Here is a 23598-nt window from a genome sequence, read left to right on the forward strand (position 1 = left end):
TGGCTTCTGCCTGGCTTTTAGTTGATGCAGAGTAAGCTCCCATCTGCCCACAATATTCCAGACTGATGAGAAAATATGTATTGCTTTTCCCATCAATGCACCCTACTTGCCTTGTCAGCAGTGCACTGTTTCCTTGCGGCAAAATCAATTAGAAGACTTTAGAGGCATTTAAGCTTCTCAGCTCCAAATTGCAGTCTGAAGAACTTCATAGTGTCTTTTTTCCCAGGAAATTGCTCTGGGAAAAGTATTGCACCAGAAAAGAAATTCTGATTCTTTAGAGTGATTGTGTTCATACAAGAGATGACAGTCCTGCAATTCTGCTTTTTTTATGTGTCCTGAGTTGTGGTGGTTTGCTCTTTTATAATTGTTCTTTTAAAGCATTTCTCAAATGTTTGTTGTTAATCAGCTTATAATTGTTTGCTCCATGTACCCCATTCTGTCCCCCTAATGGTTCAGCCCTGAGTTGTTTACTTCAATATTTTTCCACAAAGTGGTTGTCAATACCCCATGTCAGTTTCCTCAGTATCTCCCTTATCTCCTTATATGCCCTTGTCAATCCCCATTGTACTGCCTCCTACCCCTGTCAAGTTGAACACACCTCTTTTGTCCTGGAAAGTTCCCTGTCTGTTGTCCCTTCCTTAGTAAGTAATTGGACTGTTAAACTTGCTCCCTCCCCTGGGTTGCCCTCACTGGACATCACCAGTCGTGTTCACATCTCCTAATGCTTCCCTATTGGACAAAGGTTGTTGCCACCCCTCATACCCTCCTCTCTTTAAAAGATGTTGCAAATGTTCAGTTGGTTGCCACTTGTCGCTGATTCCTCCTGGGTATTAAATTGCCTTGGAACGCACACAAGTGGTCCCTCTCTGTTTCTTTGCCTTGGATCTCCATACTGCTCTGCTGCTGTGTCACCCACACCACAGCTCCTTGCTGCAAGGAGCTGCAAACCCCTGTAAGTGCTGCCACCCAAAGGAGGTCTTGCAAGAGATCTGGGGGCAGCCACTCTTGTAAGTGCCCATCGGTCATGGGGAGCATGCTAGCTGGGGAACTTCCACCCTGTGGCCGCAGCGTGCGCATTACACTAAGTGAGCACTCATTATTAAACTTCTAATTGGAAATACAACATAAAGAATCCTGCTTGATCTTTCCAATCTCTTTTTTTTTCACAATGTCACAAAAGGACACATCAGTGTTGTTTTCAACTCTTTACTGAAATATTGAGATAAGTCTAAGGAACTCCCCTAATCTTGCTTGTTGACGACTGTATCAGCAGTGTAAAAATTTGGATAGGAGCTAAATGTTTAAACTCCTTTAATAGTTACAGCATAACCAGGTATCCATAGGAACTTTATTGTTGTTATGTATTTGACTTATTTTAGACAGCTAATTTGTGTTGAGATGATTAATAGTCTAGATACATCTATGTCGTTGCCTATGAACATTGTTTCTGTAATTTTATGATGTTGAGATAACTATAACTATAGGAGTCCAGATGAGAATTACATTCTGGTTATTTTATCTGGCTTGGAAACATGATCCAAGATGGTTTTGGGGTTTTTTTTTAAATGATATAACTATCTTGAAAAGCATCACATGGAATTGTGGCTAGTGAGTAGTTTCAGTAATTAGAGAATTTTTACTTTATGTGCTCTTAGCAGACATTTGGAACTGTATATATAAGAAAGCATCATGTGGCATGTTTGTATATAGCTACCTTCATAAGAAAATTCATAAGAAATATTTCTTGCAGTTGAATCTCAAACTTTTAAAATTAAAATCTGTGAAAAAAAAAACTGTGTCTTCTGTTATCCCTAGAAAACTTACATCACAATACCATGAGAACATTCTTGGGCAGGAAGCTATGTGTAGGATCAAAAATAATTACACAACTTCACCTGAGGAACACAATTCTGTAGAGGTAAGAACAGCAGACATAGAACACTAGATATGATTCAAGATTCCTAAAATATTATTTCCCTGTGTTCAATAAGAATCAGCTGGTTTAGTGGTTAAATTTTTTTTTTAATATGCATTCATTTTTAACTTGGATATTTATTAGCCTATTAGAGAAAAATCTTTATGTCTGAGGATAAGACTGAGCTGAGTATATGAATCTTGTGAAAGATAATTGTTGCAGTTCTTCATATGTCTGTTTTTGGGGAGAACCAACTTTGGTGTTCTGCAGTAGGCAAGCAAAAAATGTATGACAAGAATAGCAGGTAAATAAATGAGTCATTTAACTTTAAAATATTCTTTTTTCTAAAGTTTTCTAAGCTTGCTTCCCTTGAGGTAAGAACTGTTAACACAGAGAAAAAGATGCAAGCTGAAAATGAGTGTAAACTATTATCTAAGAATAAACATAAATGATTAGCAAATAGACATTTAATCACTTCAGTGTCATTAAGACACAAATAATTTATTTCAGTCCTGAAACCAAATTATTCCAAGAAGAAGGCGCTGCTAATCTTGAACAAACACAGGTTGTGTCCTCAAGGCATTCTTGTTCTACCTAACTTTTTTTGAAGATATTTAAATATACAATCTTAATGTAACAAACAGAAAGGTTATTTTTATATGGAATGAAGTTAGTGATGGCAATGTTGCTGAAAATTAGAGCTCTAAGTTGCATGCAATGTTATAAATATACCTTCCAGGCCATAAAGAATATATCATCAAAAGAAAGGCATTAATGTTTATTCATGCTTCTTTCTTGTTTCCTTTATTCTTCTATACCCTACCACATGTCTCCTGTAATAGTTTTAACTGAACAAAATTAACCTAAGTTGTTGCATCAATGAAATTCCATGTTAGGTGTATATCTAGAACATGTGCAGTCTCCAGAAAAATGGAATTCATTTCATAGAGTAAGATGCTCTTTGATATATACATTCTAAGGTTCAATTATATATTTCTTTGCCCTTGTGCAAGGAGCATCCATGTCCTATTCTAGCCTTGAACCTTAAAAGTTCCCTCATGCACAAATCTACCTACTTCTGACATTTTTAATTTTTAATTATCCTTCATCACTTGGTGTTATCATAAAAGAAGGCTATTAAAAACTTTCCTTAAAATTATTTGTGTTCACTCTAAGAATATATTGTTAAAGTAGTGAGAATTCTGTATGCTATCATAGTTCCCCAGGTACACATAATCCAAACAACATAGATATTTCACAAGCAAATTGAGAACTGGAAAGGAAAATAGTACACAACAATAATTTAGGTTTCTTTCTTCCTCTCTGTTTCCTACTAGATTAACAACATAAGGTGGTCAACTTTTTCAAACCAGAGAGCATTATCTCTTTCTTCAAGTACTAAGATAAGAAACTTAGAAGAAAGAGGAATTAGAATTTTAAAGTTCATTACTTGCAATTCACATCTTTCCGCCTGAAGAATTATTTGATACTTTTCAAAATATGCTAGAAGCTCTGGATAATGTGGGTATTTTTGATACCTGATATTATGATACATAGAAAGGGAAATCCTTCATCAGAAGAATTTGGTGGTTAACAGGTTTTAAGGCAAAAAAAATATTAGTGGGGGGTGTTTTTTTTTGTTGGTTTGATTTTTTTTGTTGCTGTTGTTGCTTTGTGGTTTTTGTTTTGGTTTCAGGGTTTTTGTGGTTTGTTTTTTGTTTGTTAATTTTTTGTAAATGGTAATATTTTTCCACAGATCATAGTGGTAAAAAAGAGTAAATGTGGAATTTTTACATATGATTTATCCTTTGATCCTGATGAAGTAAATTATGTAAATATAGGGAATGTTGCAGGAGCTGATGATTTGTCTGTACCGTGCTTTATTTAGACCATTCCCACGTATAATTTAGGTTCAGGGAACTCATTGCAGAAATTGATTTTGACAGTAACTTTTCCTCTTGCAGTTCTCCACTGCATGTCCTGGGTGATATTTCTTTATCATCTTTCTGAAATAAAGAAACTTTAACTTTACTTTTTTTACTTTCTTTAAAGAATCTTCAGAGCCGGGAGAAACAGCGTGACGCCACAAGTGACGCCCAATAGTGAGGCCAGGGCTGGTGGAGTTGCCCCGCACAGACAGAGACTCACCGCGAAGCACCAGGAGCCGTGTGAGGAGCCATCACCGCCGGCGCGGGGCCACGCCGCCGATCAACAGGCGCCGCCGCCAAGCCGAGCATGCATGGTCCATGCAGAGTGCCGCTGCGCAGCCACAGAGCTGCACAGGAACTGTGCTTTGTGTTGGACTGAAAACGGGAGCAGAGACTCCCCAAAGTAAGTCAGTGAACTCTCCGCCACCCACAGGGAGGCACTGTGTGCCTCCCTGCGTGGGAGGGGAAGTGAAACTTTTCACAGCCACGAAGAGCCAAAGAAGTTAAACTTCCCGGGACCGAGGACCCTGGTGGCAGCCTTTTATTTGCAGAGACTCCGGTTTGGTAAGTATTTAGCATCCGGGGGGGTACCTGGTGAATACTTCACTTGGGTGGGCTTTGCCGTGCTTCCGAGGGTATGGAGCACCCAGCGCGCAGTGTGAAGTGGCGGCCACTGGGGTCTCCTGCGTTTTTTGGGGTTTTTTTTCCACTTTCTCTGCACCAGGGGTGAGGTTGTGTGGGTGGAAATAGCATGGGGACCGTACTATCTACCCAACAGAAGGAATTTTATACCCTACTTAAGGGAACTCTGTTGGTGAAGGGCCCCTATCCCAAAAGTTCGGTTAAACAGTTTGTTCGGTGGTTATACTTTTCCTTCCCACACGTAACCACGGGGGATGCTTGCAAAAAAGAGTTCTGGGAGTGGGTGGGAGCAAAATTGGTGGAGGGGATCGAACGCAGGGATCCCTCCATAAAAGGTTGCTTTGCCACCCTCCATTTGTGGATTTTGGAAGTGGTGAAAGTCCGCGTGAGAAGCAAGCCGGGGAGGGAAGGAGCCATCAAAATGTTGCTTCCCCTGAACATGTTTCCCCATCTTCCTCTCCTACCCCTTCTTCCCCTAACCTGGGTGGGCAGTGGGGAGTACTCCGCCGCTCTAAGGTGCAGGGCAGCTCCACAAACGTGGACCATGCTCCTGGCTCCCCCAAGCCCCCCCGGTGCCCTCGCCTTAGCAAAATTGGCCACTTCGCTGAGGAACTGACCCCAAACCTCTTTCCCAATCCCTTTTTCCCAGTTAAGAATCCCATTTCTGGCGCTACCCCGCACTGCTCTGTCTCTTTGAACCCTTTTCATTGTTCCCCTGAGGAAGCCACAGCCACGTGGTCGGGGTCTTTGTCTTCCCAATATGGAGGACGGCCACATGGAGGGTCTTCTCCTTCCCACAACCCCTTTCTGTCCTTTGTTCCCGGTGTCCCCACCTTTAACCCAACCCCATCCTGCCTCCCTGTGGGCGTGGGGGCTGCCCCCTTAGGAGGTCAGGTTACTGTCTCATCCATTGCTCCCCCTCATGTGGGCATTCCCTCCAGTCCTTTACATGTTGTCCCAGTTGCATCATTGACCCCACCCTCTCCCTCCGGGGAGAGCTCTGCCATCTCCGCCCCGCTGCCTAAGGGAGGCAGCCCCTGTCCTGTTCCCCTCACCCTGTCCTCATCTTCCCATGGGTCCCGGAGGTCTGGGCGGGAGGGAAGAGGGGGGAGGGAGGAGAGGGAACCCCTACCCCCATCTTCCCATGGGTCACGGAGGTCCAGATGAGAGGGAAGAGGAGGGGAGGGGGGATGGAAACCCCTACCACCAAGTTCCCATGGGCCCCGGAGATCCAGGGGGAGGGAAAAGGTGGGGGTGGGGTGGGAACGGGAGCCCCTGCCTCCAGATTCCCATGGTTCCCAGAGACCTGGAAGGGAGGGAAGCAGGGGGAGGGGGGAGCAGGGGCAGGTTTCTGAGCCTTTTGCAGATTCTGCAAATCAGGTCAAGGTGGCAGCTGAGAGTCATGTGGAGGGATCAGAGGTCCAGGACAAGTGTGTCCCAGAGACAGCGTCCATGAATGCTGACACACAGCTCAAGATCCCTAAAAAGCCCAGAAGCCATGTGGTTGCCTTGGATGCTGTGTCTACAAAGAACGTTGGTCCGAAGCAGCCTCCATCAAAACGCCTGTGTTTCCACTGTGATCAGAAGAGACATTTTGTTATCCAATGTCCATTTTTGGGGAGGGCACCCCCAGGGACAGTGGCACAGGGGAGGAGGGGGGAGGGAGACCCCATTCTCCCAAAAACATCAAAAGAGAATGTGCATCTGCCTTGCATGAAGATAAAAATAAAGCAGGCCACAGCACCTTAAGGAGAGCTGTGATTTATCAAGTAATTGTGCAGGTGGTGAGTTGTAACATCAGAATGCCTGTGAGTGCAGCAGATGACCCCACCAATAGGGGGGTGGCATCAAACCGCAGGCGATGCAAGGAGAAAAAGGATCCTACATCTCCTTAAAGAATGCTTTTCCCCAAATCCCCAGAAAAACTCTTCCAGCTACCCCAGTCCATGTGTGTGTCCCCAGCCTGCATGTTTGTAATAAAGTTGTTGTCCCAGTTCCCCTATCCCCAAACACCCAGGGAAGAACCACCCCAGCATCATCGCAGCAAGCCTTCTCCATCTGCAAAGGGCAGCCGTTGCAGCAGCAGAAACATGAGGAGCAGAAGCTGAGCGAAGAACCAGTCAGATGAGCAGCGAAGAAGATCAAGCAGCCGTTCTTTTTTATATTTTGAAAAACAGGGAGATGTTGTGTCCCGGGTTTGGGTTCACATTAGGGGTTCTTATTTATGTTAGTTAGCTGAGTCCTGTGTACCCCCGTGTGCCCCCCATGTTTCCCCCCCCCGCCCCCCGCTGGCTCGCTCCAGACTGCTTGCCATTGGAGTGTCCCCGCCGCCACTCCTGTAGACACTCCCCTGTCCCGTCCTGGGATTCGGTGTCTGTCACCCTGATCCTGCGGTCTCATTCACCCCGGGGCTCCATGTCCGCCCCTGCCGTGCCCCTCTTGGTCACTGTAGCTGACGTCACTGCCATGGCACATGCCCCATTGGCTGGGGGGCGTTCCTGCTCCCCTCACCCCACCCCTGATAAAATCCCACATCTCCCCAGCCCTGGTGCCATTTCCCCACATGGGCGCGGGAAGCGCGGGTCACAACTCCCCCGCCACCATAGCTCTCCGTGACAATAAAGCCTTCCCGCTTTCCTTCGTGGGTGATCTGGACAATTCCTTCCCTCTTTGCCTCGGACCCTCACGCGGGCGACAGAACCCAACAGACCCCGACCGGCGTGCCAGACACAGTGGCACACGGGAGAGAAGCGACGAACCCAAGGGTCCGGAGGGAGGCAGCGCCGAAAGGTGCCGGAGCTGCCCAGAGCCAGGAGAGACAGTGTGACACCACTGAAACTATTCTATCCTATGTTTTATACAGGATATTTCAATAGGAGATCTGCAACATCTGAAAGAGTAAACTAACAAGTATTGTCTACCTAGGTTGTTTTGGCATACTTAAATGCTTGTATATCTTAAGGGAACTGCAATTTCTATTCCCATAATTTGCTCTATTATTATTATTGATATAGATCCAGATTATATTCTACTTTTTTTTCAAACCCTTTAATGTTCTCCTGCTTTTTCCCACAAATAAGAGTATGTAGATAATAAACCGTATTGCCTTCTACCTCTCCTTGTGCCTCTCACGTAAAACAACAAGTTCCGATTCCATATTAAATTTATTTGAAAGGTATATTCTACCTCTAACATGTATCCACATAGGTAGAAAGCAGTTGTATATTAGGAATCTATCTACAAAGTAGGAAGCAGGAAGTAGAGTCCAGGCCATAATTTCTGGTCAACATAATCACTTCCACAGCTTCTACAAATATTCTAATCCATTCAAAAAATGGTATCCAGTAAATAGCCACAATAGCTAAAAAGCTATTGTGCTATAGCTAAATAGCTAAAATCTAAACTTGATGCCAGTATTCATTATACTGGTAGTGTTCTGCTCAGCATCATACAAACAGCATTTTCATTTTTATCTACCTTTAACCAACCAGTTTATTTTAATATTTTTGCATGTTTTAACATAGGAAAAAAAAAATGTTTCAAAAGTAACATGAAATATCTTTGACTTGATGCAGTATGTGCTCATTTTTGTGCAGTATCAGATGGAAGGACAGTTTTCAGTCAATTGACATTCTTCTTCTGACAATGTTTGTACCAGCAGCTTAATACAGCAAACTTTGATTGCCACTGCTTTTACTTTGAATTTGTCCATACTCTAGAAAGAACAATACACATTCTACACATATCTCACATATATCAGTGCTGTGTTGTCTTTTACCTTGTTTTTATTCTGCTACTTTCTGATGCAATGAAGCTAAATTTCTCTGTAGATTATTGAGTAATTCAGTGTCTTAAGACTTTCTAATCAGAGCTGCAACACAAAGGATAATTTGTAAATAGAACCTGTTAAAAATTTTTACCATACTACTAGGAATCTGTTAATAATCTGTTTTCATTTTGTTGTCTTTGGTTTTGAGATTCACAGTTTTTTCTCTTCCTGTTTTCTGGGTTTTGCTCTTGCTTCATCTTGAGTTTTCTTTTGTTTGGGTTGATTGGTTTTGTTGGTTTTTTTTTTTTTTTTTTTTGGAGAGGGAGGATTTCAAGTATTCAATTTTTTCACTTCTAAGTCTCATGAAGAATAATTGTTATTTGTCCTCCCAAATCTCAAGATATCCTAAGAAGCAGGTTGACATTTAATTTAGAGGTTCATTTTTTCCTAGCCCTCTGTGTTTTCTTATGATATTGTACATGGTAAAGGCATATTGTAATACATTTCCTCGGATATTGACAGGACCCTGAGTGTGCCCGTGGACTCTACAGTTCGTCCCACTCACCTTCCCACAGGACTGTGCTGCCATGACCCTTGTCTGAGCTGTGGTGTGCACAGCCTCAGAAGATCTCTCCTCTCCCACTTGAATATAAATAGAGGCTAAGCTAACCATGTTTATAAGCTAGAGCCTAGAGTCCATGGCATACTCAAAAAACATCTGGGGTTTTTTTTGTTGTTCATTATTTATATCTCCTAGATAAAATGGGAAAAGTCATGGTGAATTCCTTAACATCTTCAATATCTGAAACAAGTTTTCAGTACACTTTAAAATACACATAAACAGTTTCAAATATGAAAGGAACATTCAATCTAAAATCTTACGTGTTGTAGTGAGAAAATAATAGAGGACATATAAGAATAGTTTGTACTTTGTGCCATCAGATACTCCAATCACAAACCCATGCTGTTACTTTCAGACAGCCTGAAATGCCCTCCAGCATAACACAAAAGACAAGAATGGAAAATGCAGTTGGTCCAGTATTGAGTTTAATAGGAAGTTATAATCCTTTGTGCTTAGGGGAAAAATTAATCAGATGAAAGTATCAGACAGACAAAAGTAAGTTTTTGAGTAAAGTAGTGACAGGGAAAGGTCATGAGTTTTAGTGTAAAATGTTTTAAAACCCCTCCAAAATCCCCCTAAAAAGCCCTGAAAAACACCTCATTTCCTATGTTTCAAGGGGATAGGTGTGATTTTATCAAAGTGTAAAGACCCTGACACTTTTCTCTTCAGAGGACCATTTTCCTTGTGAGGAAGAATTTCCTGCCTGTGTCACTGAACCTTTTTCAGAAAAAGTTTCATTTTTTCAAGAGCTGAATGTGTAGCTGAATGTGCTTGAAAAGGTCTTATATATGTCATCTGCATTTCTGTAGACTGCATGACTTGAAGAAGACAGATTAAAGGTCAGTATTTGCTATAGCAGATCAGTCTGACAGGAAATGAATGGCCATGATATAATTCTTTAAGTAACATTCACTGTAACTACAAATGGGAGCCAGATGCAGTCCTGATAAAGAGCTGTCACTGAGTTACCTGGTGCAAGAAAGAGTGTGTTACAACAGACAGTGCAAACAACTGAGATTCTTCCCATTCTTTCCTCTGTTAGATGTCTACTACAGTATTAAATGCATGATATCTGGCCAAAACATGGGAAGATCAATTGGACATGTAGTATACTAATTGTCAGAGTGAAGAAGCAAAGCTGTAATTTCTGAAAAAAAACCCCAAACAAAACAAAACAAAAACAAAACAAAAACAAAAACAAAAAAATCAAAAAAATACCCCGAAAATAGGATTTTAATTAAGAAACATAAATAACTACATGAAAGATAGTAATTGTAGACTGCAATGGGGTCTCCCCTCAGTCTCCTCTAGCCTGAACAATCAAATTGATCTCAGCCACTATTCATACAGCTTCCCTTCAAGGCCCTTCACCACCTTTGTAGCCTCCTTTGGACACTCTAATAGTTTAATGTCTTTCTTACAAAGCTAGATGAAATGCCAAGATTATAAATTACAAATTTATATATAATTTTTATATAAATTATAATTTTTATATATTTAGAGAGAGATTTTACTTTAATATTTGGACAGCAAATAAACAAATCTGAGACAGATGACAGTTTGGACTGATAGACTTGCTTCAAAATTAAATACTCCAGAACTGTTTTTTCCACAGTATGGTTTTGGAGGAGTGAGATTTTAGTAAGAATAAAAATTGAATTAACATTCTGGACTTTAGCAACTCAGAACTAACATGCTTTTAAATTCCAATCTATGATAAACTCCTACAATACCTTAACTGGAGCAAGGCTTTTGACACTAGGTATCACAACAGTCTTGCATCCAAGTAAGGACACTATACTTTATATGTGTGATCTGGATGAACAAAAACCAGTTTATATGGTTGGATCAGGCAGCTGTGGTTAGTGGCTTGTGCTCTGCCTGGAGGCTGGAGAGAAGGAAGCAGAGTACTGCAGGAGCATATCCTGAGATCTGTCCTATGTAATGATTTTATCAATAACCTGGAAGTGGCAACAGAAGACACTCTCATCAGCCACGCAGACGACATCAAAGTGAAGGGAATAGTTGGAATGCTCAAAGGGAGATTGCCAGCTGAAGGGACACAGATGAACTGAGGAATGGGTCAAAAGGAGCCTTATGAAAATAAAGCAGGACAGCTGCCAAATCCTGGGAATACATGGGCAACTGACAGTCTGTGCAGCTGGTGTGTTGCTCTGGGAGAAAAAAAAAGGCACTGAGCTTTGTGTGAGCTGGCATGAGACAGCCCTGAACCTCACAGCTGACCCTGGCTTGAGCAGATAGTTGAACAGATAATCTCTGGAGGTCCCCTCTGGTCTGAACTATCCTATTGTCTTTCAATGGTGAAATGAATCTTAGCTGCAAAATAACTCTGAGGAACACACCACCTATTTTGTTTTCCTTTCACACAAAGGTGAGAACTGTGGCTAGTGATATGTCCCCCTGTGCTGAGCTTGTGAAATCATTGCGTTTTCACAGCATTTTCAGAGCACCTACTAGTATATTTTTATAGGTGTTCAGGAGATCCATGAATATCCCAGGCATAGGAGTGATCTTGGGTTTATACATGGGATGTGATTATACCAGCAAATTTAAAGAGGAAGTTTATTGCCTATCACCATCACAACAAGGGAGAAAAGACCATAACTGAAAGCATTGTGAGAATGTCCAGCACTTTGTGGGGTTGCATTATTTTATGCGGCGTTACGTTCTTCTCCCTGGTCTCAGGCGTCTCTGGAGCCTGGCTAGGCTCTGCATTTTGGCTGGGAGACTGCAGCTCCACGGTGTCCGGGTGCTCTAGCGCTGAGCACTCCAGCATGGGACTGCTGTGTTCTGTAGCTGACGCTGAGAGGAGATAAAGGGACGAAGGAAGGCACACCTTGTCCTGCGTGGCTGGAGAAGTTTATTCCCACGTGGCCGCCACAGTGGCTGGAGCAGCGCCTGTCTCCTAGCACGGGCGTTGTCAAGATGGTGACGAGACAAAGGAAGCATGGGGTTATACAGGGGGCGGGAAGACAGGGGCGGGAGCCCCCCTCGCCCAATGGGGACAGGCAACGGGGTAGCGACATGGACCACGGCAGCCAACGGGAACATAAACAGGGGTGGGCACAGGGTTCTGGGACAAATGGGATTGTAAGGGTAGGGTGACTGACACAGAAGTTTCAGGAATAAACAGGGGGTGGCTACAAGACTGACATGGGAATGCTCCTATGGCAGACAACCTGGAGCAGACCATTGTGAGGGGAAAATGGGGGTACATAGAATCAACTAAATAACATTTATTAAAACCCCTAACTGAACCAGCCCGGGATGCAACAATTTTAGATAAAACATGTTCATTTATGTTTATATGGAGATTTGTTATATATTTTTTACTCTCAAATATTTTTGTGATGGAAACTATTCTGATTGATCAAATCATCACAGTGTTTTCTAGAAAAGGAAATAAGAGTAACAGAGAAATAACTCATAGACTAGGTAAGAGGATAGTTAAGTAGAATATGCACATTCACTTTTCTGTGCAGTTATTCACTAAAGGGGACCATTACCTGAAAAGTGTTTAGATGTCCAGAAATGCATAAAGGAAAATACTAACTCTTAATCATTTGCCATGATCATTTGATATTGTTCTCTGAAAAAAATCTAAAGTTTTTTTTTTCCTCTGGAAATTAAAATAGAAAATATTTTTTTTTCCACAGAAAATAGGTGTCAGAAACAGTTTCATTAATTTTATTTTCATTATTTTCAAAAACATCTTGTTTTTATGCCTCTGTAAAAAAAGTAAAGCTGTTGAGCACTATATCTCTGGGAGTTTTGTTTTACTTAGAAATAGGTTTAATGTATTTGCGAAAACATTATTTATATGAGTGTATTTCACTGGGTTTTCTGTGCCATTCAATAGAAGATATGATCTCTTCATAATAAAATTCAGAGGATCTTATTTTATAAAAAAAATAATTTTTAGTTGTTTTCTCATTGAACAGAAGAGTCAACATGATTAACAGAAATTCATTTGAGGGCACCACTCAACTGCCTTCTCTTCAGCAGCTACAAATCAACATCCACTCTGACTAGTTTTCTGGAAATCGATTTAGGCCTAATGGTGTCAAGGCTTGGGATGTTTGGGATGGTGTTTTTTCCCGCCTTGTCAGTAACTTCACAACCATTCCTGCTTTCTTATTGTATATTAACAGTTAGCTTAAAAGAAGCATTTTAGCATTCTGGATTTAACTTTCCCATCATTTGTACCTGTTTACACTAGGTTTATGCTTTGAATATATTTTCTAAATTACAGGTGGTTACAGTGATAAAAATGGTATGAGATAACTGTGAAGTTTTCCACCTCTACCATCAGTTGTATTTGGACTTGATATGCATATTTTTCTGTCCCTGACAGCTTCCTTGCCTGACGTTCTGAGACTTTTCAGTATCAATAGATCCAAGTTCATGGTCATTCTGGGGATAGTGGCATACATATAACCATACTGAACAATCCTGTTATTTCAGACTAATCAAAGTATTTTGTGACAGCTAGCTCTGGAGATTTATATCAGTATTGATTTTGTGCATTTTCAGTATAATAGGCTGCCAGTCATTAACTTTTGTAAACAAATGCTATTCAGCAGCACATTTCTTCACAGTTACAGTACTTCTTAGGGCTTGTTTGATCTAAATAGTGCTGCAGTTGGTTTAATTATGAAGAATACTTCACTGTTGTTCTTTATTGAAAAGAGCAAATCTGAAATGTCATCTGATTTTCCTGTCAGTGATACAAATATTTTTCTTTTTTCTAGTTGTTTATTGACTAGTAAGTAATGCTGATGGGCATGCTGTGACATAGCTTTGTAAGAACAGGCTGATAATGGGAAGAAATTCAGTTTCTTTAATCAAGAATTGTACCTGTTTAAATTCTGAGTCCCATCTGTTTCTATCCACATCCTATTCTCACAACTCCTGAACACCCTCCTTACTTAGTGTACTGGGACATACTGAGAAAGATATCAAAGTGTGGATATGTGTGTAACAGCAGCTCTCAGAAGAGCTCCAGCTGGCTGCACCCAAAGGCTATCGTGGATCACAGAATATTCTCAATTGAAAAGGACCCACAAAGACCATCAAGTCAAACTCTGAAGTGAATGGCTCATAGGGTGATTGCGATCCACAATCTTGGTGTTGTCAGCACTGTACCCTTCAGCAGTCCGTGGCTTGGTAATGTATAGTTGTTTAAGATGCAAGTAGATTCACCTACATGTAAATTATGAAAGCCTTTTTTGGTGGATTGTTTGTTCTTGTTGATAAGACTTGTCCACCCCCAGTCTGTTGAAAAATATGAGGGTTAATTGTAATGCTGATGGATTTGGGTAGAATTTACTGCTCTCTTCTGTGTTCTCCACAATTAATTAGCTGTGAAACTGAGTAAGTTGTAGGACTAATCTGTAAACACTGTCAGAGTATCTGAAAAATATGAAGAATAAAGACCTATTAATACTTCCTTCAGAGAACAACTGACATACCTTCAACATAAATAATGAAAGCATCTTAGTAATATGAGACACATTTTTTGTCAGTTCAGCTTGAATTAGTCTGTGTAAAGCCAACAATGAATGGAAATTCTTAAGGATGAGACCAGAGCTAATAGAACTGTTTTGGCTAGTAGAAAAATATAAATTCTAGAAAATATGCATTTGAGCTCCATTAAAAAAAGAGGTGCAAAACAATAGCAAGATACAAAAGGAAGGCCAGTGTTTAGTATTATGAGAAATGTTCTTAGCTCATGACAGACTGATTTCCAGCCTCCTGCTGAAAATCTTCCAGTAGAACATGAAAGACAGTATTTGTGATCATCGTGAATTTTAAGTAATATAAGAAAGATATTGAAAAGGTTTGTTTTTTATTAAAACTGCAATTAAGCTACATTTATATAAAAGGTACTAATACAGTCTTTAAAGTATTTTACTTTTTATGAAGGCATAGAGCTTTTAAAGATGACTTTTATTGTTTAAATTTTGGTGGTGGATGTGGTTTTTTGCTGTTTGGTTGTTTTTGTTTTGATTTTTTTTAGTTTCTTTCTAACATAAAGTAGGTTTCTGTGCCTTAAATGTCTTCCAGAAACTTTCTCTCTAAACTCAGATAAATAAGAACAAAAATGGAATGAGAGACATTGGGAAGCAAGATTTTAGCTAATATGAGATAATAAACAGTTAAATAATAATTTTTGTCAAAAATTAAGTATTTAATTCATCAAATGATCCACTGTAATAAAAAATAAGAAAAAAGTAAGATGGTCACATTACTTGAACAAAATTACTGCTGTTCCATAGATATGTGACCTATATGTTAGTAGAGATCCTACAATTCCTATCAATTTTTGCTAGGAATTACTGACTAAAATTAGGCCATCTGGAGGTACAATCATAGTTTAAGTATTTATTCCCCAATATTTCATTTTTCCCTTCCAGTTCCACTTTGTTTTGTTTCCTGAATTTTTAATTCATTATTTTGTTTGTATTATCATTGTATTTAAAAAAAGCAACAGCATATTATTGGCCTCTTGTGTTCAAATTCAAAGTTTAAAGAATAATTTTAGATATTTCTTTTCCAAATTCTTACATATAAAAACTTATTTCTGTTATTAAAGTTACTATTATATAGACATTTCTACCAAAAGCATAGCTTATTAATTTGATACATGCCACAGACTTTCCAATGCCTCAAAAAACCCACATATCTCTAACTATTCACCTTATATTATGAAACATGTGTTCAATTAATTTTTTTACATGGAAGAGAAGACAGCAGTGAAGGACTTCATGAGTAAACCAAGAGCAACTTTTTCTCTTCTGTCATGAGTAAAAGGATTCACACTTTTTTTTTTTCTTTGTAGCATGAAAAAAAGAGAAAGTCTTTAGTTAGGCTTTCTGGCTTCCAAGACAAAATTGACTATTACATTAATACATAGAAAAGGACTTCGTTATGTGCAGGGGTCTGAGAGAGGTTTTTTAATGTAGCGTTCTAGTTGTTTTCACAGTGGAAGAGGTAAAATGCCCAAATCAGATAATTTTACAATGAGATCTGGGTTTTTTTTTTTATATATGGCTGTTCAGTTCCTATTTTTCAGAGGTGAAATCAGAAATTATTACAATTCTTTTCAGGCATAAGAAGACCAATACCTGTGTGGGGTAGGACAGTAACACAGACTCCAGATTAGAGCAAGGGGAATTCAATTTTGCTATCCTACAGTGGCAAAACTAATTCAGTTCCATTAGTCAGCATTCTTAAGTGTCCCATAGCTTAAGTGCCCCATAGTGTTTGCCTTGAATGTTCAGCCTTCATCCTTAAGGATAATTTATGTCATTTATGAGGGGAGGGGAAGACTCTTGTGAGCCTTACCAAGCTTGACCTTAGAGCTCATCTCTTGACATCTTTACCAGTGTATATGACAGCATGTGGGAAAAACTTCAGACAGAATTTATGCATTAAAAGACAGATCAACTAAAAAATATACTAAAATTAATATAGATGTTTAGTGAAGAGATTAAAAAGTATTCTATTTGTTTATTTCTCTTATCTCCTTTTTATAATAATTATTATTTTGCTATTTTCTAGGAAAATGTTTCAATACATCAGTAGCGTTTACATCCAACTTTATTATGTTTCTGTGATCCAGACTTAGATCCTCCCAGCAGTTACATTAGGTCATTTCTTACTAAGGAATGGAGGAAAAATAATTAGGGTCCTCAGACATTTTGTATCTTGTTACTCTGTTACTTTTGCATTTCTTACTTTGTTATTATGGATTCTCTAGTCTTTCACGTAATCACTGACTAATTTTTTTAATTCCATCTCATCCTTATACTTGTTCTGTAATTCCTCTTGTATCCTCCTTTTCTGAGTTTATAACAAAAAGTCTTGACAATTTGTAATCATTTGCATTTGCATCCTTGTCTTGTCTACTCTCTAGCTGCACATCCAATGTAAATGAAGGACTGGCAGTAGTGCTGTATTTGTAGTGTAGAAATAAGGTCTCCTCAGCATTTTCTTAAGAATTCCATGCACATGCCCTTTTCTTTTTTCCCCTACATTTTCTTTATTATCACAAGACACAGGACTGCTTTCATCATTTGTTTGTATTCCTTTTTACAACTGACCTATTTTGGGTCATCCCAGACATACCACTGCTTAATTGTTTCTTTCAGGCTCATCCTATAAGTCTTTTCTGCTTTGGATACAGACATAGTAGGGCACCTGGGCTCTCAACAAATGCTATGTTGTATCTCGACTCTACTGCATATGGCTGAAGGCAGATGAGAGGAGAAGCACCATTGATTACTGATCAGTCTGTTTCATATAATGCAGTTATGGGAAGCCCATTCAGGTGCTCATGCTGCATACAGGCAATGGAGAATCTGTTTATGGAATTTCCCCTAAGGTATTAAAGATCTGCCTGGGAACTGAAGAGAGAGGAGAGGATACACAAATGAACAGAAAGCTTGAGTTTGCTTCCAAAAAATGTTGTCAAGAAATGATTTGTGGGGAGCAATGAGCAGAAAATTCAAAGTGAATAGTTCACTGCTGACTTCACTCTTCTGGTTTCTCTTTCTGCATGCAGCCTTTTATCTTATGATATGAAGCTATTACTTGCTGATTTTTTTAGTTATTCAATTTGTTCTCAGTATATTGTAGCATATTTCATTGTACTCAATTGAGATGTGATTTGTGCTACAATAGTTGAGATCACTTGTCATTGTTAATTATAAGTGTTCAGAATAGGCACAAACCAAAGAAGCCATGAGCTTTAATACTTTTGTCACTACACATATTTAAGCAAATTCATATTTAGGCACAACAAAGGAATGTTGGAGAATTTCTTCTTATGCAAAAACATTTTGATCACTGGGTAATGACTAGATCACTGTATGACATTGGTTAGGTAAGTTGCATACCTGCTTTCACTCAGATATTGTAAATCTGCATTTTTTATATTAGATATAGGATTCATATCAGCTAGATTCAGGTTTCCTAAAGAAGCTAAAAAAATAGTCTTAGCTCCTCCTCATGATATTTCTATCATGAATGGAGATAAAAAACAGTATCCCAAAGATATTAGGCACCTATCTTACCACAGAATCAACAGCTCTCTGAAAACTGCAATTCATTTCCATTAAAGGAAGTCTAAACAAAAGTCGACATTCAAAGCATGAACTCCTGTTCAGCTCTTTGAATTCTCTTTCAGGTGACCCACTTCTTACAGAGCAGAGAATCGGCCTCTGTAAATTAATTGTTTGTAAATACTTCAGAAGATTTACATTAGTGTTTTTACAGTACTAACTTTAAAACATTCAGAGATTTCACACATCAAAGGTCCTATGATTTCCTGAAAGACAGGGAGTGCTGAGGAAGAAGAGTTAAAAGTAGACACAGTCTGTTTGGTAAAGAACGCGATGGCTCAGGCACATCAAATTATCTACATTAACTAGTACTAGTCTGGAAAAGAAATCTTTCTTAAGGCAAAAGGAGCATTTCTTGAGTGAGATTTATTGATTCTTTTCAGGATTTTTATTTTGGTTTCGTTTAGTTTTGTTTTTGTCTAATATGGTGAACTAAACCATAAATGGCTTTTACCTATTTGATAGAGCAGCTAGCTGATAAACAGTTACTTAGCTGTAGATTTAAATCAAGAGAGAACATTGAAAAACAGAACAGGAGATTCAGGAGTGATATGTAGCTTCAGGAATTTCCAAAAGGTTCTTTTAAAACTGATCACCAATAATATTTTCTTTGATTGTTTACCTGCTATCATGCTGCTGGTAGAAATAGTGGAATCCTGTGATACCTCTATAAAAATTGCAGCAATTTGAAATAACTTGCATCTGGAACAGTGATTATATATATATATACACATATATATATGAATATATTTTTAATATAGCTGAGCAGTTTTGTGGTCACCAATATGTATTCTTTTTTTTTTGAATAAATATGTGAGCAACATAAAGTGAAATTTAAATAGTGAACAAATTATAATTTGTATTTGTATTTAAATGCAGGACATGCGCAAGCATAATACATAACTATCAAAACCAATGTTTTCTAATTACCCAGGAGTCCAGAGTGGACTGTTTACTTAATTTACTTTTAATCACTTTATTTTGGATTTTCTCAGCTGTATATGCAAATGACATACACAATGTCACCTCTGTTATAGATGTGGGTGAAAGAATTAAAACTATTAATTGATCTTTGGGCAAAATTGATTCTCCCAAAGTGGTAGGCTTTGAGTCTATACTGAGAAATAAAATGAAACTACATGCCAGTTCTCAGTCTTGAAGTTGTCACATGAAGAAGGAAATAGTAAAAAAAACAAGCTGAATTCTTTTAATCATGGTTATTCAATTCTGAAATAAATGGAGTACCTGGAGTTTGATTAAATAAAATATACAACTAGACTGAATAAATTTAAAATAAGAAAAAAATCTACAGTAATAAAAATTCACCTTTCTGAAATGTTATAGTTAGGACAGATAAATGAAGATAAAACTTCTTGCCAACAGACAACGCATCCATATTATCAGAAATGAAAGAATTCATCTGGTTTGTGACTCTGGAAATAATTACCCAAATACAGAAAAAGTGGTTTATGTAAATATAATAAATATATTTATTCTAGAAATTCAGTGGGTTTTCCAAAGAAAATCCTACTTTATTTCTTTCATTATGAAAAGGAAAAGTCTAACTCCTTTTACGGCAAGAAATTCTTGCTTCATGTAGGAACGTGTTTTCAGTTTGCACAACACAGACACTAACTGATCCTGAACTTCCTTGGGGTACACTGCTGTTTAATTTTGCTGTTTAATTGCTGTTCCTTCTAGACAGTGGTGTTTAATTTTTTTCCATTAAATTTGCATTTGAAGGACTTGTATAAATTAAGATAAATCGCTGAATCATGAACTCTTCTGGTGACAAAATTAGTTATGATAAAGAATAGAGTAATCAATTACTTTTATTATTGTGATACAAATATAAGTAAGAAGTCCCCAGTATATGTAGAAATGTCAAATTCAGAGAATTCTCTTCTTTTGAGACACACTTAGACATGATCAGCCAGAATGAAATGACATGATGGCTTTAATGATAACTATGAATTATTTCTAAAATAATTTCTTCATCCCAGCTCTGTATATATTTTCCGTTTTTCCCTCCTTTTTTTCTTTTTTAGATGCTAAAAACAATAATAATAATAGAGTGATATAGTGATTATAAATTGTTATTCATATTTTTTTAGCTGAACATAGCCTGACAGAGGGTAGTAACAGCAAGCTAACTGAAATAGTGCAGAAAAATATTTATGAGAAGGTTTAGATGAGCCAATATTATTAATCTCTATTTTCATAATTGATGGGGTTTTAAAGTTGTGTAAACAGCCAAACCCTGCCTAAATGCTTATAATGATATTTAACTATCCTCACACATATTTCAGTTCAAGTTACCCATTATGAAAAAATTAACACTTTTCTTAAAAGGAAAAAAATTATGTAATCTACATGTTGACCAGATTTAATATTTCACCATTATGAAACAGAAAAAACATTTCATAAACTACTAAATACTTAACATAGCTTTGAGTATGTCAGCTGGGCTTACTTTGAAATATGCTAATATATATAGCAGAAATAAGAAAATGATGCATTTTCTTGGATGGAGAAACCCTGCTGATAAAGTTCTGGGGGTTATAGTAATTAGAAAATTTTATAACATTAGTCTGAGCAGACCGGACTGCAAGAAAAAAGACAATGCAGCTGAGATGGTGGATAGCTAGCAAAAAGCCCTGTCATTTTCCCTAATATTACCAAAATCACAGCCTGTAGATCACATTCAGCAGCACTTGAAACACATCAGGAGACTGAACTAAAACAAACTTAATTGATATCAAATGCTGAAATGACTGTGATTTTGCTGAGGAAAGATACTAATCTGAATTGTGTTTTATACATGTGAATGCTTGTAGATGTGTTTGTGCACTTCTCTGTGAATGTGTGTGTGTGTTTGTGTGTATGACTGTGTCTGGTCAGAGGGAAATATGGCAACTTAAGCATCAAGAATTCATCTCTGAACTGTCCTGTGCATTGTGTCTTTAGCATGTCTATAATAAAGGAGATAGTTTAATTTCAACAGCCTGCATAGCTGCATAAGAATTTATTTTTCTTTTTCTTTTAATTGGAAAATGAAGGCCTTACTGCTAGAAGAAAAAAAAAAAAAAAACAAAAAACAAACCAAACTCAGGATTTTCAGGTGTCTCAGCATGCTTGTTTACTTCAATGATTTCAAGCTGATATAATGAGCTGCTTGATGTAGACCTCACTTAAGGTAGATTTTTATCATTATAATTTTTTTCCTTATTTACAAAAATAAAAAAGGTAATATTTTATTGACTATTGTAAATAAATATATGAAAAAGGACAGATATCAAGATAACCATTAAGTAAGAAGCTGATGGAATTTATCCCCTCCGACCAATCAAGGTGTTTTGTAACCTAAAAAACATTACATGATTTACAAACAGGTCCCCTTTGAAAGAGAAGTCAGGTCGTTCCATGTTCTGCCAAAGTTATGGTACAGCAAATGATTGATCATTTAATAAATGAGGATCTTTTGATAACCTTCCCAATACAGAAAACACAATGAATTTGGATAGCAGAGAAAAAGTATTTGTAAACATGTTAGACCCTTATGCAAGCAGACAAAAATGGGAAAATAGAAAGGCAGAAAGACTGAGAATCCCTGTATGTAAGAATTGCATATGTCTTAAACTAGTGCTGGAATCTGTACATTTTTATGTGAAATTCATTTCAAGAATGTGTTTCTTTGAGTATTTTGAACTCAGATAGGTGAAGGAAACAATGAAGTTAATCTCAAACATGTAGAAAAATCAGGAGGGCAATTCTAAAACATTTTGGTAGAAAAGTTATTAAGTCATGCACCTTCCTTTGGTGCACTGATGATTTTTGTCCCATTTTTAAATTATTAGATGTCCCTAATTCCTAGAACTAGGAAACCTAGAAAAGCTTACTAGAAAGGTGACAAGTGAGTATAAAGTGTAGAATGTACAACTGGATACATGGTGGGGACAGTATATTTTATTTTACTGAAAAAAACCACATCTTTTTTCACTTCAATACCATATCTATGTCAGTGACCACAGCAGTCATCATTTGCTTTACCTGACATCCTCTTCTAAGAAATCAGGGTCACCTTGAGAGACCTGAGAATCAGACCCACTTGAACCTCATGAAGTTCAACAAGTCCAAGTGCAAAGTCCTGCTCCTTGGTGGGGACAATCCACAAAATCAATACAGACTGGGGGATGAATAGATGGAGATCAGCCATGTGAAGCATTTCGAGATATTGGTAGACAAAAAATTAGGTATAAGACAGCACTGTGTGCTTGCAGCACATAATACTACCTCTATTCTGGGCTGCATCAAAAGCACTGTGACCAACAAGTTGATGGAGGTGATTCTGTCCCTCTAGTTCACTCCTGAAATCTGGAGTGCTGCATCTGGCTCTGGGGCTCCAGTATGAAAGGATGTGGATCTGTTAGAATGGGTCCAGAGGAATGCCACACAAAAATACATCAGAGATTTGAAAACACTTCTCCTATAAAGAAAGACTGAGCGGGTTGGAGTTGTGAGAATTATTTGGGAAGATTTTATTTCAGCCTTTTAGTACCTAAGGGGGGCTTATAAGAAATATGGTAATTTTCTACCAAGGCCTAGAGTAATAGGACAAGGTTTTAAACTAAGACAGGTAGACTTATATTACACATAAGAATAACATCTTTTGTTGTGGAGGTGGTGAGGCACTGTGGTGAGGGTGGTGAACGTGCCCAGAAAGGCTGTGGATACTCCATTCATGGAAGTCTTCAAAGTCAGGTTAGACAAGGCTCTGAACCACTTTGTCTAGTGGAAGGTGCTCCTGCCCGTGGCAGAGGGATTTGACAAGATAATTCCATTTGAAGGGCATTTCAATCCAAGACAATCCGTCATTTTTGCTTTAGCGTTCCCTATGCAATAATAGGCAATCTTGTTATTATTTTCTACAATATTTTTTTCTAAACGCAGGCATATTTTATCACTGTTCTGGGTAATAGTTGCAAATTCACATGATATTTTTTAAACATGCACAGATGGTTTAGGGCTTGTGTACCTTTGCTGCACCTCTACTGATAGAATAGTCTATAACATAGGCTGTCTTTCCTTATTCAGTTGCTATACTCTCCAAACCAGCTGATCTGTGAATTTGTCTGTGTCAATACTCGTTTATAATCCCCTGATAAACTTACTTACAACAAATGTAATATTCTGGATTCAAAACTTTTTAGTTGTTTTTTAATGTCTATTATTTCATTTATAATGTGGTATATTTACGGACAAAATTATGCTTTCTGTCTTCAGCCTAGTAGTTGTCTTCTATCTTATTGCTCCCTTGCTGACAGCTGCAGCAAGCCTGGCAAGTGATTATAAAGTACTTTTAATGAAAATAATTATTAGAATTTGTAGACATGAAGTATCTGGTGGGGCAGCAGCATGAATGCTCATTCTGGGATTCCCTGGCATATGCAATATCTGCTACTTGTAAACTGTTATGAGCAGTTAAAAAAAAGAAATCAAAATCAAAAAAAACCCCTCATTTTACATATATTCAATATTTTTGTTTTGTTTTCCTAAAGTAAGTTATGTATGCATCT

Source organism: Vidua chalybeata, chromosome 3 (assembly GCF_026979565.1).
Source record: "Vidua chalybeata isolate OUT-0048 chromosome 3, bVidCha1 merged haplotype, whole genome shotgun sequence".
In the NCBI taxonomy this organism is placed as follows: Eukaryota; Metazoa; Chordata; class Aves; order Passeriformes; family Viduidae; genus Vidua; species Vidua chalybeata.